The 13,493-nt window shown below is 42.7% G+C and overlaps 1 non-coding gene across 1 annotated transcript; it reads right to left on the minus strand.

Moving 5' to 3' along the window:
- Positions 1-13,054: 13,054 nt before the first annotated feature.
- On the minus strand, positions 13,055-13,126 carry TRNAE-UUC (transfer RNA glutamic acid (anticodon UUC)). Its single transcript has one exon. It is a non-coding gene; the product is annotated as a tRNA-Glu (tRNA).
- Between the last annotated feature and the right edge of the window lie 367 nt (positions 13,127-13,493).

The raw sequence follows: 13,493 nt of genomic DNA on the forward strand, positions 1-13,493 counted from the left end.
GGAGCCTTCACCATTGGCTCTCTTCATCTTGATCTCAGCAAGGTACTCAGGACAATTTCGCATCCAGTGTCCCATTTGGTTGCATCGGTGGCACTGGCACTCCTCAGGGGGCGGCGGTGGTATCTTTGGAACCCCTTTGTTAGCATTGGTGGCACGAGGGGCAACAATGGTAACATTCTTCTTGCCTTTACCTTTATAACCCCGGTTCTTGGGATTAGGCTTCTTGACACCAGCAGATCGTGTTCAGAACTTGATTGGTCCTTGAAGGAATGTTCATCTCAGCCGTCTTGAGCATGTTATGAAGCTCAGGCACTGTCTTCACCCAACTATTCATGTTGAAATTCATTACGAACTGGTCGTATGAGTTGGGGAGAGATTTGAGAATGAAATCAGATGCCATCTCATCGGGCATGGGATAATCAAGTTTCTTGAGCTGATCGATGTGCCCCTTCATCTTAAGAACATGCGCACTGATGGGAGACCCTTCTGCCATCTTGCAACTGATGAGTTGTTTCATGGTGTCGAAACGTTCTTGACGGGCTTGTTTCTGGAACATGCCCTTGAGTTGCTCAAGCATCTCATAGGCATCAAAGTCTTCCAAGCCTTTAGCAAGCTCAGAAGTCATGGTGGCTAGCATAATACAGGAGATCTCAGCCGAGTCATCCTTATGCTTGTCAAGAACTTTTCGTGCAGCAACTGTGTTGTTTTCAGGCTTGGTTGGAACTGGTCCATCGAGAACATACATGCGCTTTGCCATGGTGAGAACAAGTCTCAAGTTGCGGTGCCATTCAATGAAGTTGGCACCGTTCAATTTATCCTTCTCAAGGATAGTCTTAAGGGCGTAGGGTGAGATTTCGTTTGAAAACATCTGATTAATTAAGCAAAAGTAAATTTAATTAGTATTTTCGACGTTGTAGTCCCATTATTAATGACCCAATAACATTAATGAAATAAGAGCATGAGAATCCAGTTTCCAGTTATTAAAGGCAGCTGTAGCACACACCATTAATAAGTGGTTAGGCAGACTGACAACGATTGCCAATTGTGAATAGAGCACAACTCTCGGTTATGAGACCTATAGAGACAACGATTGTCTGTATAGATACGTTTAGCCTTATCTTTGCCCACTTTAAGTCTCCAGACAGCTTTAGCACGTAACAGGAGAGTAAAATAATAGTTGTCCTAGTATAGTGACGTGTGAAAGGCCCGGATGTGTTAACGAAACGCTTTCACCTTGATGGGATAGGCTAGAAAACAAGTGCGGTGTAGCTCCAAACACTCGAAATTTCGCAGTATGCCTCAAGTGTGACTTGTAGTAGGATTGACATAAACTATTGGTTTTAAATTGGGATTAATTTTAAAATTACCAAATAAAGTAAAAGTCAAATTTTACTGTATTTATTATCGGGACGAATAGATGAACCCTTTCATCTCTCAGGACACTTAGTTTTAAATAACCTATTAAAAACTAAGTTTGTCGCGATATAACTAACCAATTTTAAAAGTCAAATTTTACTGTATTTATTATCGGGACGAATAGATGAACCCTTTCATCTCTCAGGACACTTAGTTTTAAATAACCTATTAAAAACTAAGTTTGTCGCGATATAACTAACCAATTTTAAGTTAATAGAAAATCTATTAAGTTATTAGTTTTGGAAATCAAAACGCTTTTAATTTGCAAAACATAAATGGTTAATTAAAAAAATGTTTATTTTCCTATTTATTTGGTATTAGATCGGTGATATTATAATCCTATTATAATCAATCAAAGCAATCACATTAGCAAATAATAATATGTAAATCCATATGGCCAAAAGGTGATCGGTCTCGCTAGAGCCAATTAGGGAGACCGATCGGGTCAAGGGGTTCACAACACAAAACAACCACAAGGATGGACTTCTTCGTGCATCCCGTCATCTTGCCCGAACTCCCACTAACTCCAAGAAGTCCATGAGCTCGTCTTCGGTTATCTTCGCGTCTTCTTAATTACAAATTTATAAACTAACAATAATATGTTCTATTACAAATTTGAACCATCTTTATGGCCAAAAGAAAACCGAAAATTAAATAATAACCTTTTTACAACTTTTGAACCAACCATATGGCCAAAACAAGCTCAAACACCAAACACAACCAAACAAACATAAGTCGGGGCCAGATTTATATATTTAAAATAAATAAAATTTCGGGTCGTTTTTGACTTGGTCAAATAAAATAAACAAAACTTTGACCAAATCTAAAATTACCTGAAAACAAAATCTAGATCAAAACTTTAAACGATTTAAAGTTTAAGATGTAGATCCGGTTTTAAACGAACCGGTATCGACTCGTACGTTGTAACCGCGGCTCTGATACCACTGTTGGGTTTCAACGGTGGTTCGGAACGAAAACGGTCAAGTATTTTAAACCCGTTTTAGTTAATGATTTCGTTTCGATAGATATTAATCAACATTAATATATATGTATAAACGAACCATAAAGCGCAGCGGAATATAAAAGATTAACACGAACCAAAAACCGAAACCCAAAACCTGGATCCGATTACAACTAAGTACGAGCACGAAAAATAAACAATAAATGAATCAACCATAGATAAGGTAGTCGATATACCTCGGTTATCAAAACCGGGAAGACACCGAGGGATTAACGAAAGGGCTAGACTTGACACTATCAACAACCAATTGGAAGAGCGGCTAGCGGCGGCGTCGGCGGATTCCTGCAAGTGGTGTGGTGGCGGCATAAGATGAAACAGCTTAGATCTGACAGCTGCAGAAGCTTGCGGCAACCAATTGACCTTCACGGAACCACAATCCTTCTCCGGCGACAACAAGAAATGACGGCGGCGGAGTTCTCCGGTGGTCAGCAGCAGAAGACGGAACAACAGAGCAGCAAGAGTGAGCTGCGGTGATGTATATGGTTGTACTGGTGAGCTCCGGTGGTTTTAAAGGTTGGTGAAGGGTGGTCACGATTTTCCGGCGGTCGGAAAAACGCGCCGGCGGCAGTGGCGGCTGGGCTAGATAGAGATGGAGGCTAGGGTTTGTTATATTAAGGTTACCATAAATAGAAAAATAGTTATGTATTTATAAGAAACATATTTAGGGTTTAACAATTAAACCTCATTGGGCTTTAAGCCCAAATGTTAAAGCAAATGCTAATCCACCAACTAATCCTTTCAAGTGATAGTGTCGGGCCCAGTTAACGTAAACGTTTAAGTGGGTTCATATATCGTTAACCCCCGGTGTAACTCATACCGGGTCACATTCGGGTCGGTCGCGTTGACTTGACCCGAAACGACCATTAAATCCAACAGTTGGTTCACTCAAATTTCTTACTGGGATTCACTCAAGATTTTTTAATTTATAATCTACTAAAGATTGAAAATTCAGTGGGTTTCCGTGACCCGATCGGATACATGGAGATCCAACTCTGAGTCGCGGTTCATGTTTCTAATTTCAAACTTTATAGCTTTGGTTCATCTAATAAATAAACTCATAACAATCTAAACAAAATTTCTAGGGACGGGTACCAAAAGTATGAGATGTCATGCAAATATTAGAGGGCGTCACATCGATTTCAGTTTCAAACCCAAAAACAAGTATTTAACAAGATGGATATTCTTTGGTTTGGGTTATTCATTAGGTTCCTTGGTTTATAATGGGTTGTATGAATAAGAAAATCCATAGTTCAATATGTATGAATTCGGTTTTTTTCTGTTTGGTAAACCGAATATGTAATTTTGCTTCAAGCGATTTTCTATTCAGTTTGGTTTTAGGTTTAATTTTTTTTTGTAACCAAAATCTAACACTCTAACCAGCTTAAGCAACCTCGGTCATCAACTTCTGTTACAACAGTTAATATATTGAATTGATGAAGGCTTCTTGCCTTTTATATTCACTTAAATTTCACTCTCCACTTTATTTCTTTCCGGATTACCTACAACTTTGGCTAATGTGTTTTTGACGAGAAGAACATAACTAGAAATTCGTAAGTTTGTGTTTAGTTTAAACAAATTAATTCAGTTTGGTAACTAGTTGTCACACCCGGCCCTAAACGGCGGAAACAGCCGGGTGCGCGCGAGTGGGAATTGATAATCAAGCACGGGTCATTGCAAACATTCAAATAAATTTTCCATTGCGCATGAAATGTCTAGTACAAAATACATTACATTGTTTAGAATTATATATAAAAACATCCACATATGAAAAACGTTGAAGATTTCCGCGCCATATCCCCTTACACGGCGGGAACAACCACGCGTGTGGAAGGGATAGAACTAAAATCTTCCAAAAACCATTTTTATAGATGTTCTGCGTGAAGTGCTCTATGTGTGACTCCTTGCGCTACTAATTATCACCTAAAAGACACGTAAAAACATTTGAATCAGTATAAACTGAGTGAGTTCACAAGTTTTGGTGACTTGATAAATCGTATTGCATCATATCCTTGATAAAACCATATTGAAACATATTTCTGATAACATCATTAAAACATATGCTTGATAAAGCCGTCCCGCGGTTTACGCGCAGACATTTCTGAAAACCGTGCTCGTCCATGCAAAGTGGCGCTGCCACTACGAGCGAAAATAATACCGTCCCGCGGGTTACGCGCGGACGTTGTGCTCGGAAAACTAGGCGCTCGTCCATGCAAAGAGGTGCGACCCCTACGAGCGGGCTTTACAACCAGTAGTACTACCCCATGACCATACTAGGCACTCATCTATGCAAAGAGGTGCGACCCCTACGAGCGGGTTGATCAAACACAGTAGTCCCTACCCTTAGAGTTCCATTGACGAAGTGATCACTTTCTTGTTCTTGCGCACTCACATTGAAAACCAAGATAAACACCATGAACAGATAATCGTTTGCATTGCTTGTAAATATACCATGATAAAACATAATTTAAACACGTGTCCCTCGCCCCGAAAACAGTTTAAAAACAGTGAAAATAGGGGCTGTGAGACTCACTTGTGATTCTTGTTAAGTGATGGTTTAGAGAGAGATTAAACGAGATTCGGGTTTCCTGATGTTAGCCTCGAAATTGGAAGTCTAGTGATGGAAACGGAACTGGAAACGGATGCTCGGGAGATGGTTAGTGCAGAATTACAGGTTTAAGAGAGGAGTTTGAAGTGTGTTTGTGTGATATTTTTATTCAAGAATTGATACTTATTTATTGGCAAATTCAAGGGAACACAATCCCTTGATTTAGGGGATTGAAATCTTATTTATATTGGGTGTAATGATGACAAGGTATGGGGTTTATTATTATTTATTTTAGGGATGGGGGTGATGGTCCTAGGGAGTGGTTATAAAGATTCTGATGGATTTGACAGTACATGCAGGACTGTGGTTGGTGAGAGTAGGTGCGGCTGACAGCTGACATTTCGTGTTACAGTATACTTTTCCTGGTACCGTTGTCAGTGTGCAGTCAAAAGGTAAAAATCTCTGAAACACGCAACTGGTTCTTTCTGGGCGGGGGTAATCCCCTTACATCTGAAGAATAGACTAAGTGTTTTGTGCGTGTAGCCTTGCGCGTATAGCCTTCTGCGTGAAGGCCATTTCTTTGAACGTTGTGGGTGCGTAACCTTCTCGTAGTCAGGGACGTTGAGTTTCATTTGTAGATTCTCCATGAGGTCTTGGTATTTCAACATAGTGATCAGTTATGTTGAAGTCAATTCCATCTTGGAGCTTCAAACAAACTAGCTCTCAATGTTCCCGCCATGCGGGGAGGTTAGTTCCCTTTCCGCACGCGCACAAATGATTTGATTATTGAAGAGGTATGCACCCGCCTTAGCATCAAGCGGGGCGGCTAACCCATTAGACACGACATGAAATTAAGTTATGAAAACACAAAACCTGTGCGCGTGGCGCACATAACATATGCCCGCGCGGATCCTAACATGGCGCGCATCGCATCCGCGCATGGCGCATATAACATATGCCCGCGCTGATCCTAACATGGCGCGCATCGCATCCGCGCATGGCGCATATAACATATGCCCGCGCTGATAATCGCGCGCATAACATTCACAATCTCCTAATAATTAGGTTGGTTACTTGGTTTATGGGATTGGGAAATTACCGGGTGTCACATTCTCCCCCCGTTAGGAGAATTTCGTCCCGAAATTTAGGAGGTGTCGCTGGTAGGAGCTATCCTTTGGAAGAGGTATGGGTACTTTTTGCGCATTTGGTCTTCTCTTTCCCAAGTGAATTCAGGTCCACGCTTTGAGTTCCATTGAACCTTTACTAACTTGATTCGGCTTCTTCGCAACTTTTGTTCTTTCCAATCGGTTACTGCTATAGGCTCTTCCATGAAGTGTAGTTGTTTGTCGATATGAACCTCGTCCAATGGTAAAATTAACGTTTCATCAGATAAGCACTTCTTGAGGTTGGATACATGAAACGTGTCGTGAACTCCACTAAGTTCGGCGGGTAAATGGAGTTTATAAGCAACTGGACCGATCCTTTCCAGGATCTCAAATGGTCCGATGTATCGCGGATTTAACTTTCCTCGCTTGCCGAAACGGGGGACTCCTTTCCATGGAGAGACTTTCAAAAGTACTTTATCCCCTACTTGAAATTCCAACGGTTTTCTTCTCACATCTGCATAGCTTTTCTGTCTGTCGCGCGCTGCCTTAAGGCGATCCCGTATCTGGAAAATTTTGTCCGTCGTTTCTTGGATCAATTCTGGACCAGTCATTTGCTTGTCACCCACTTCAGCCCAACACAGTGGGGACCTACACTTGCGCCCATACAAGGCTTCAAATGGCGCAGCCTTGAGGCTTGTGTGATAACTGTTATTGTATGAAAATTCAACCAATGGGAGATGAGTATCCCAGCTACCCCCGAAATCGATTGCGCACGCGCGCAACATATCTTCTAATGTTTGAATGGTTCGCTCGCTTTGTCCATCTGTTTGGGGATGATAAGCCGCACTCATGTCAAGACGAGTACCTAAAGCCCCTTGTAACGATTTCCAAAACCTTGAGGTGAACCGACTATCTCTATCAGAAATGATGGATACCGGAACTCCGTGTTTTGAAACTACTTCTCGAATATACAATCGGGCTAACTTTTCCATCTTATCAGTTTCCTTGATCGGCAGGAAGTGTGCTGACTTAGTTAGCCGGTCTACAATAACCCAAATCGTGTTGTAACCCCCAGGTGTCCTTGGCAGTTTGGTAATGAAGTCCATGGAGATTTGTTCCCACTTCCACATAGGAATTTCTGGCTGTTGAAGCAACCCCGACGGTTTCTAGTATTCAGCCTTCACCTTCGAACACGTCAGGCACTTACTGACATTCGTCGCGATGTCGCCCTTAAGATTGGGCCACCAATACAGCGCTTTAACATCTTGGTACATCTTGTCTGCGCCAGGATGTACGGAATACCGCGTTTTGTGAGCTTCGTTTAACACTTGCTCGCGCAATCCTCCCTTGAGAGGGACCCATATGCGGTTAGCAAAATATCGAGTGTCGTTCTCTTTGAGCTCCAAATTCTTAATCATACCCCCAAGGGATTCGTTCTTGACAAACTCTGGTTTCAAGGCTTCTTGTTGAGCTTCTCGGATGCGGGTAGTGAGGTCTGCGCGAATGGTCAATCTTAGAGCCTTAACTCGTAGCGTCTTTGCTCGCTCTTTCCTACTTAAAGCATCTGCTACCACATTCGCCTTTCCAGGATGATACTTTATTTCACAATCATAATCATTCAATAATTCAACCCATCTTCGTTGCCTCATGTTTAAATCCTTTTGATCAAATATATGTTGAAGGCTCTTGTGATCCGTAAAAATCAAACACTTTGTGCCATAAAGATAATGGCGCCAAATCTTTAGCGCGAAAACAACTGCTCCAAGTTCCAGATCATGCGTTGTATAATTCCTTTCATTGACCTTGAGTTGACGAGAGGCATACGCTATGACTTTGTTTCTCTGCATAAGGACACATCCGAGTCCTTGATGTGAAGCGTCGCAGTAGACGACGATGTCGTCCGTCCCCTCGGGTAGCGACAAAATTGGCGCACTACATAACTTTTGCTTTAACATTTGAAACGCTGCTTCCTGGTTTTCGCCCCAATCAAACTTCTTATCATTTTGAGTTAGCGCAGTCAGAGGTAAAGCTGTCTTGGAGACGTTCTCAATGAAACGTCGATAGTAGCCAGCTAGTCCTAGGAATTGCCTCACCTCAGTTGGTGTTTTTGGCGGTTCCCAATTCTCGATGGCTTTGACCTTGGAAGGATCGACGTGTATTCCTTTCTCGTTTACAACGTGACCGAGAAAGTGAACCTCTCTAAGCCAAAACTCACATTTAGAAAACTTTGCATACAACTTTTCTTCCTTTAGCAACCCCAAAATTAATCTCAGATGTTGTTCATGCTCAGCTCTGGTTCGGGAGTAAACCAGAATATCATCTATAAATACAATCACAAACTTATCAAAGTATGGTTTGCACACACGGTTCATCAGATCCATGAATACAGCCGGCGCATTAGTTAGCCCGAAAGGCATCACTAAGAACTCATAATGGCCGTATCTAGTTCGGAAGACTGTCTTCGGCACATCTTCCTCATAGATCTTAAGTTGGTGGTAACCTGACCGTAGATCTATCTTCGAGTAATAACTGGATCCCTGCAACTGATCAAATAAGTCGTCAATCCTCTGTAAGGGGTACCGATTCTTGACTGTCAGCTTGTTCAGTTCCCTGTAGTCAATACACATTCTAAATGAACCATCCTTCTTCTTTACAAAAAGTACTGGAGCTCCCCAGGGTGAAAAGCTTGGGCGTATGAAGCCCTTATCCAATAGTTCCTGCAACTGATTGGATAGCTCTTGCATCTCGGATGGAGCTAGTCGATAGGGTGCTCGAGCTACTAGTGCAGCTCCTGGAACCAAGTCGATTCGAAACTCGACTTGTCGCGGTGGCGGTAATCCGGGCAGATCTTCAGGGAAAACTTCCGGGAATTCGCGCACCACTGGTAAGTCTTCAATCTTTCGTTCATCTCCTTTCTTCTCTACTACGTGCGCCAGGAAGGCGTAGCATCCTTTCCTCAGGCACTTGCGCGCCTTTAGACACGAAATGAGTTTTGTCGCAACTCCACTTCTTTCCCCTTGAATTACCATGGTTTCTCCGCTCAACAGTGGGATCCGAACCTGCTTCTCATGGCAAATAACTTCCGCGTGGTTCTCGACTAACCAATCCATGCCTACCACAATGTCAAAGCTTCCCAAGTCTATTGGCAATAAGTTAATATTGAATCCGTGACCTCCCATGACCAATACACATTGCTCAGTCCTCTCGTTCGCGCGTATCTGCCTACCATTGGCTAGTTCTATAGTATAAGGCGTGTCTAGCCTACTGGTTGCTAGGCCTAGGGAGTTTTTAAACTCAGTGGATATGAAACTTAGGTCAGCGCCAGTATCAAATAAGACAGATGCAAAATGGTCGTTAAGTAGAAACGTACCGGTTACCACATTCGGTTCTTCTTTTGCTTCGCCCGCGCCGATCACAAAGGCTCTCCCGCGAGCTTGGTTTCTCTTTTGCGGGCAATCCCGACTGAAATGTCCTGGCTTCCCGCATGCGTAGCAGTTGTCGTTTGCTCCAGCTTCCTTATGGCAGTTTATCGCCTTGTGCCCTGGTCTGCTACATTTGGCGCATACGATGCTTGCGCATTCACCCTCGTGGTGATACTTGCATCTGCTGCACCATGGGCGAGGCCCATTGTACCCTTTTCGTGATGGCTCCAGGGCTTGTATCGCGTAAGCCCTTACGCTCTCCTGTTTCTTGAATGGTGGTTGCTTGGAGTCGGACCCTCGGTGGTGAGAGTTCCATTTTCTCTTGGGGTCAGAGGTTCGCTGCTCGTTCCCGCGCGAGGTCAACATGCCCGCACGGACCGTATCTCTTGTAAGAGTGATGGCCCGCGCCACTGCCTCATCAAAGGTTGGAGGCGCTGCGGCATTGAGCGGAACTCTGATAACATGGGGTAACCCAAAGATATACCTCTCTATCTTTTTCTCCTCCGTGTTCGCCATATCCGGCACCATCTGGCAAAGTTCGTTGAATCGGTTGTTGTAGGCGTCGATATCAGTTCCTATCATGGTGTGGTTCCAAAATTCCTGCTGTAGACTCTGAATTTCGGCGCGAGAGCAGAACTTTTTCATCATCATTTCCTTCAGCTCCTCCCAGGTCTTGTGGAGAGCAACTTCTCGTCCCAATGTTTTCACTTGAAGCTTCCACCAAGACGAGGCCGCTTCTTGAAACATGCAGGTCGCGTAAAGGACCTTTTGATTTTCACTACACCCGCTAATGGAGAGAACTGTCTCCATTTTGTCGATCCAGTTGTAGAGCCCAATGGCCCCTTCGGTGCCCTTGAATGGCCAAGGCTTACAGGCCATAAATGTCTTATAGGAGCATCCTTTGTCCAAAGCTCCTGATTCGGGTTCTGGGGTTTCGGTCTCTTGACGACCCTGACTGGATTCGGCCTTGCTGGCCTCATGCGTTGCGATCGCCTGTGCGATTATTTCTGCGAGTTCCTCGGGTGTCATGGTAATTCCCTTGGCTCTGGTTGGAGGCATTCTCGTTTTTCTTAAAAGAGAACGAAACTATATCAAACTTAGCGCATGTACCCTGAGCACATAATGTTCTTATCCTTAGTGTTCACTAGACATTGTGTGACCCGTGTTCCTAAGTGTGTGTGTGGTTTTTCTTTTGAAAATATTTTCTTTGCAAAATATTTAATGCGATTCCCCTACGGTTATATTCTAGGTTAAAACTTCTTTCCTAGTTCGCTATAACCAGTGCTCTGATACCAATCTGTCACACCCGGCCCTAAACGGCGGAAACAGCCGGGTGCGCGCGAGTGGGAATTGATAATCAAGCACGGGTCATTGCAAACATTCAAATAAATTTTCCATTGCGCATGAAATGTCTAGTACAAAATACATTACATTGTTTAGAATTACATATAAAAACATCCACATATGAAAAACGTTGAAGATTTCCGCGCCATATCCCCTTACACGGCGGGAACAACCACGCGTGTGGAAGGGATAGAACTAAAATCTTCCAAAAACCATTTTTATAGATGTTCTGCGTGAAGTGCTCTATGTGTGACTCCTTGCGCTACTAATTATCACCTAAAAGACACGTAAAAACATTTGAATCAGTATAAACTGAGTGAGTTCACAAGTTTTGGTGACTTGATAAATCGTATTGCATCATATCCTTGATAAAACCATATTGAAACATATTTCTGATAACATCATTAAAACATATGCTTGATAAAGCCGTCCCGCGGTTTACGCGCAGACATTTCTGAAAACCGTGCTCGTCCATGCAAAGTGGCGCTGCCACTACGAGCGAAAATAATACCGTCCCGCGGGTTACGCGTGGACGTTGTGCTCGGAAAACTAGGCGCTCGTCCATGCAAAGAGGTGCGACCCCTACGAGCGGGCTTTACAACCAGTAGTACTACCCCATGACCATACTAGGCACTCGTCTATGCAAAGAGGTGCGACCCCTACGAGCGGGTTGATCAAACACAGTAGTCCCTACCCTTAGAGTTCCATTGACGAAGTGATCACTTTCTTGTTCTTGCGCACTCACATTGAAAACCAAGATAAACACCATGAACAGATAATCGTTTGCATTGCTTGTAAATATACCATGATAAAACATAATTTAAACACGTGTCCCTCGCCCCGAAAACAGTTTAAAAACAGTAAAAATAGGGGCTGTGAGACTCACCTGTGATTCTTGTTAAGTGATGGTTTAGAGAGAGATTAAACGAGATTCGGGTTTCCTGATGTTAGCCTCGAAATTGGAAGTCTAGTGATGGAAACGGAACTGGAAACGGATGCTCGGGAGATGGTTAGTGCAGAATTACAGGTTTAAGAGAGGAGTTTGAAGTGTGTTTGTGTTATATTTTTATTCAAGAATTGATACTTATTTATAGGCAAATTCAAGGGAACACAATCCCTTGATTTAGGGGATTGAAATCTTATTTATATTGGGTGTAATGATGACAAGGTATGGGGTTTATTATTATTTATTTTAGGGATGGGGGTGATGGTCCTAGGGAGTGGTTATAAAGATTCTGATGGATTTGACAGTACATGCAGGACTGTGGTTGGTGAGAGTAGGTGCGGCTGACAGCTGACATTTCGTGTTACAATATACTTTTCCTGGTACCGTTGTCAGTGTGCAGTCAAAAGGTAAAAATCTCTGAAACACGCAACTGGTTCTTTCTGGGCGGGGGTAATCCCCTTACATCTGAAGAATAGACTAAGTGTTTTGTGCGTGTAGCCTTGCGCGTATAGCCTTCTGCGTGAAGGCCATTTCTTTGAACGTTGTGGGTGCGTAACCTTCTCGTAGTCAGGGACGTTGAGTTTCATTTGTAGATTCTCCATGAGGTCTTGGTATTTCAACATAGTGATCAGTTATGTTGAAGTCAATTCCATCTTGGAGCTTCAAACAAACTAGCTCTCAATGTTCCCGCCATGCGGGGAGGTTAGTTCCCTTTCCGCACGCGCACAAATGATTTGATTATTGAAGAGGTATGCACCCGCCTTAGCATCAAGCGGGGCGGCTAACCCATTAGACACGACATGAAATTAAGTTATGAAAACACAAAACTTGTGCGCGTGGCGCACATAACATATGCCCGCGCGGATCCTAACATGGCGCGCATCGCATCCGCGCATGGCGCATATAACATATGCCCGCGCTGATCCTAACATGGCGCGCATCGCATCCGCGCATGGCGCATATAACATATGCCCGCGCTGATAATGGCGCGCATAACATTCACAATCTCCTAATAATTAGGTTGGTTACTTGGTTTATGGGATTGGGAAATTACCGGGTGTCACACTAGTCAAACTCGAGAACATGTCTGGCTATACGGCTCTTGGTTGAGATGTTCATATGTTGACCCATTTAGTATGCTTAGTTTCATATCTATTTGTTTGTACAAATATAAATACAGAATTCGGAGTTAAAACCTTCTAAAACGTAAAGGGAAGAAAAAAAATACTTTTAGAGTTGTCAGTAATAAAAAGGTTCCATTGCCGGGAATCGAACCCGGGTCTCCTGGGTGAAAGCCAGATATCCTAACCGCTGGACGACAATGGATGAATTTTATAACATGAAAATATATCTTATTAACCATGTTTTACTTGTCAACAATAAAAATCTATTTACGTTTCATTTTTCTCTCTCATTATATTCTGTATACATATTTAGCAACATGATACTGAAGGGCTAAAATTCATCTAAAGATACTCAGAAGCTTAATATTTTCTAAATCACAACATTCGAAAAAATAACCTTTTACAAACTAGTTGCTGGTATCGATTCAAATTCTTTTGTGTTTCATGATAAATCTGAGAGTTTTTTTTTTCTCTAATATATATGTTTAGCTCGGCAAGTAGGCATGTAAGCATAAGATAAATAAGGGTGAATTCTATGAAATGCAAATGCAGTTTATCTTGATGTTTTG

Source organism: Bidens hawaiensis, unplaced genomic scaffold (assembly GCF_021521415.1).
Source record: "Bidens hawaiensis isolate Kalapana, Puna unplaced genomic scaffold, B.hawaiensis_p1.1 tig00021529_1, whole genome shotgun sequence".
In the NCBI taxonomy this organism is placed as follows: Eukaryota; Viridiplantae; Streptophyta; class Magnoliopsida; order Asterales; family Asteraceae; genus Bidens; species Bidens hawaiensis.